This window comes from Budorcas taxicolor, chromosome X, assembly GCF_023091745.1.
Source record: "Budorcas taxicolor isolate Tak-1 chromosome X, Takin1.1, whole genome shotgun sequence".
Classification (NCBI taxonomy): Eukaryota; Metazoa; Chordata; class Mammalia; order Artiodactyla; family Bovidae; genus Budorcas; species Budorcas taxicolor.
The window spans coordinates 47,864,684-47,869,525 of record NC_068935.1 but is presented as its reverse complement, the minus strand read 5'-3'; positions in this window follow the sequence as shown (position 1 = coordinate 47,869,525).

The following is a 4,842-nucleotide window of genomic DNA, read 5'->3' as shown; positions in this document are numbered from 1 at the left end:
ATCAGAGGCACATGTTTTTATTTTCTCTAAGTAAAAAAACTTGGACCGAAATGACCGACAGTAGGTCAGCATATCCTATTTTCTCCCCTCATTTTTGATTGGGTTAAAAAGCAAGAAGAAAGACTGCAGTGTCTTTGAAAGAGCACAACCCTCTGCTTGGGCTTGAGTTGTCTGGCTGGTATCCTCCATTCAGTTGGTTTCAGCACCTGATTAATTAGTTAATTAGTACTTAGAGCTGACTAGCCCCAGTCGGCAATTTTCCTGCCCTGCATGGTGAAATGTTGAATCCAGCATTGAAATTTCTGTGTCGCACGCCCTAATTATTATCACCCCACTACTTTTTAAACCATTGCACCAAATTATTATAATAGACAGAGCCAGACGACTGTGTGGGAATATGTTCTTTCTGAGAAATAATGGTAGACTTAATCAATATTTTTCACTGTTGCCCTTAACACATATAAATAAAACAATTGAACAGGAAAAATTCTAATTCAATTAGCCTCCAACTCCTTCCATGGTGAAAATGATTTTATATGAGAGATAATTCAGAAAAATCACACCAAAAATTTTTTAATGTTTTATCAGTTCCTCAGATTGCAAAGAGTATGTATGTTTACAAGAATCCTATCTGAGGTTAGTTCTGTCCCTTTATAAGCCTAAAATGCCAGAATTTTTAAGAAAAGAATAGAAAAATGGAAATCAAACTAAAAAGCCCAAGATCATTTAAACTAGCTGTAACAAAGTGATGTTATCTGTGTGTGCTTGAGGTGGAGGTACTTCTGATGTTTAAAATACTGACGTGGTTTAGGAGTGAGTTTTCTATAGGAAAAATATTCCTTAGCTGCTGCCCCATTCTTCCATAATTTTGATGTCGTGGCTAAGGTTAAATATCAACTAGGGAAAATTAGTTTTAGGAAATGTTAGGACACAAACCTAAGAGTCTAATTTTTGGCAGTTCTCAATGTACCATTACTAAAATGGGACCCAGTGTGTCAATGACTTTCAATATTACTCGTAGCTATTTTCACCTGAAACAATCCTTATATATCAGTAGTGGGTTGTCTGTAATTGTAAGAGCTAAATGGTACACAAAACTGGATACACAACCACACAGATCAGTAAATGGGTCGGACTGAAAGCAAAAGTAAACACCAACCTTAGGAAATGAAAGAAGTTAAAAGATAAGTGTTAAGGACCTTATTCTTTTTGGAGAATAAAACAAGATTTAGTAGCTTTCCACTTAATTTAAATGAAAAGAATCACTACCTTACATATTGCAGTGATAATGTAATGGGGAAAGAAAACAAAAAAGTCTTTGTACAAATGACACCTCCTATAGTTGTTGTGAAGAAACTTTTCCCCTTGGTATCTGCTAACAAATTCTAATTAATGCTGCACATTCCTTTACTGAAATCATTTAATGCGTAACAAGGGGGGTAAAAAGAAATGCTGAATGCTCGTGATTGCCCTGTTAGAATTATGGGAGTGAAAGCCTGGGGCCCCAAACTTACTGTCTATTAAAGCCAAGCTTTGAAAAAGAAATGCAACCTACAAAAGCTGTCAATCTCCCTTGCCCCTAAAGCCTGGGTTCACATGGATTCAAGTGACAGCCCTCCTCCCCCATGCACAATACATCAATCTGTCTCTCCCACAAGCACCCACAGCCCATTGTGCTGGCCGCAGGTGCCTATTATGGCACCCATGGCTGCCTCCCACAGCTCCGCCCCTGAGAAACAGGAACTGCAGACAATGGAGCCCTGTGGGAAGACAGAGGTGGGTGTTGGGAGGGATAACAGACAGATGGTAAAGGGTATAGGGTAGTAAGGTAGTTTCAAAACAAATGTCAAACATTCAAAATTATTGCTTTGCGTGTCTCCCCTTTTGAATTGCCTTTGCTTCAATCACCATCTGCCATAATTATAAAAACACTTACCTGTTATAATGAATATTTGTTCCCCTTTTTGGGTACCTGTGGAGGGGGCGACCTTCAATGCTCTACTTCTGTTTAGCCCTCTAGGTTTCTGAAGGTCACAGACTGAGGAGTTATAGTTAAGTGATACCACTAGACCACAGAGGGGAAAGAAAGGATATTTCCAATTTTTTGGCAAAGTTTGTCATTTCCCTTCGAGCCTAGTTTTGGGCTCCTTAAGGGGTAAGGGTTATAAAAACTTATTACTTGGGGTAATATATTTGTGAAATGAAAGTACTGTAAGACTTCTTACAAATGTCTAATCAGGCAGGTGGAAATTCTTAGGCCATTTCTTTTCTGGCAAGAAGTCATATAAAAGGAGATGAGGTGGATTTAACAATGAAAGTACTGAAGGTTTCTGACTCAGTCTCTTTTCCTATTTCCAAGCATGTTAACAAAGATAAATAAAATTATTTTAAAAATTACTGAATACTATTCACATCGAGCAGCACTATCAGAAAAAGCACATTTGAAAGATTTCATAAAATGTCACCTGTCTTTGGTGTTTTTAACCTTCTGAGGTACGGACTAATTAAGAAGCAATAAATGGAAGAATTAAAATATAGTCCCTAAAAACATATAGTCATTCAAGTAATCTGATTTAGTTGCTTTTACCTTTAATTTATCATCCTAATATACCACCTTATTCCTGCTTCCAAAATAATGTCAGAAATCAAAACCAAGCTAACAGTAACTTTATCGCTACTACTACTATCTGTCACAAACAAAAAGCAACCAAGAAAAATCTGGCACAGTTGTAAATCATGGTCAAGTGGATTGGTGACTTGTTGGAATGAGGGTACCACCAAAATAATACCAGGAACTAAAACCAGCCAGTTTTCCTGAAGCAAACAAGAGGGTCTTAGTTTGCTGTCAAAAACTAAAAAACTAGGCTTTAACTAGGGACTGTCAGGGATCCAAGTGAGCTCCTGGCCAGGGAGAGCTTAATTAGAAGAGTTGGTTTGGGTTTTTAAATCACACAAGAAAAACAACCAATGCAGTATGAAAGCGTGCAGCAGTCTAATGTAGCACAAAATTCACTATTCCATTATGTGTGTGTGTAATGATTTTGCACATTTCATTAACAATTTAAAGTTAGATTTTAAACATTATTTTTTGTGCCCATTACTAGGACATGTTTCTTTTGTTTTCTTCTTATGCATCCTTTTAGAGATTTTAATGTATTTATTGCCAAATTTGCATGCCCTCTCTTTATACAAGTAGCAACATACTACATGATTTTTTTTAAACCTGAGGTATCTTGGGGATCAGTCCATATCAGAACATCAAGAGCTTCTAGGGCATACTTCTTAAATGGGAATAGTTCTGAGTCATCTTTGGTATCTGTAAAAGTTAAGGCTCTAGTTCAACGATGGCATGGTATGTCATTCCAAATATTTAGCCACTAAAGTGAACAAGTCATTTAGAGGCTACTCTTAATTTTCCTAACTACAGCTGAGTTAAGCATTCTATTTCAAAAGCTCAGAAATTAGTACAGCTCACTCCAATTATCCATCAAAATGGAAGCCAGAGAAAATATGGAGCAGGCAGTTAGAGATAGCCATAGATACCACCTTTCTTTGAGATGTTTCCATGGAAAAACTTTTAAGATATTTATTGGTAGAATTTGTGAATAATTTTTATTGTGTCCAAAATATTCAGAGTTCAAAATTGTGAAGGTTTCCCACTTGACCCACAGTCCATTAGTCATACTTCTGGTATCTCACAAAAATAACCTTGCTTAGTTGATTTAACTGATTAAAAGATGCCAGGTTTTAGCTGTAAAACTAGTTGACAGTACACAGTCCTAAATCTGTGATCCAACACCAAGTTCTTTTACTTCTCGAGATTTTCCATGAGGCCCTTGGGTCTATCCATTTAAAAATTAACAGTTTGTTGGTTAAATCCAAGATTTGTTGTCAGACAAAACTCAGTTCTGATCTTGTTTCTGGATCTTGAAAGTGGTGTGATTGAACTTTTCTGAACTAAATTTTCTATGAATAGGGATAATAATAGTACCTACTTCACAGGTTCATTGTAAAGATTAAATGAGACCATGCATTCACTATTAAAACAATGCCTGGAAACATAATGAATCCTCAAACAACAGTACTTATTATTACTCTTAATAATAATAACATCAGTTATAGGACTCTAAGGATAAGCTACATGGGTTCTCAAATATGACTGATGAGCAAAAATTCACCTGGGAGAAACAACAAGGTCCTACAGGTATAGCACAGAGAGCTATATTCAAAATCCTGTGATAAACCATAGTGGAAAAGAATATGAAAAAGAACATATATATATATACATATATATATATATATATATGTGTGTGTACAAATAGTACACTGTATCGGAGAAGGCAATGGCAACCCACTCCGGTGCTCTTGCCTGGAAAATCCCATGGACGGAGGAGCCTGGTAGGCTGCAGCCCATGGGGTCGCTAAGAGTCGGACATGACTGAGTGACTTCACTTTCACTTTTCACTTTCATGCATTAGAGGAGGAAATGGCGACCCACTCTAGTGTTCTTGCCTGGAGAATCCCAGGGACGGGGGAGCCTGGTGGGCTGCCGTCCATGGGGTCACACAGAGTCGGACACTGAAGCGACTTAGCAGCAGCAGCACACTATATATATGTACAAATATAATATATGTACATATATAGGTACAAGTGACTCGCTTTGCTGTATAGCAGAAATTAATACAACATTGTAAATCAACTATACTTCAATTTTTTTTTAAATCACCTGGGGGAGTTTTTTAAAAATGCATATACTCCAGCCACATCTACTCCAAGAAACTCCAACTGAACAGATCTGTGGGAATGCCTAAAAATCTGTATTTTAAAGTACTCCAGGGACTT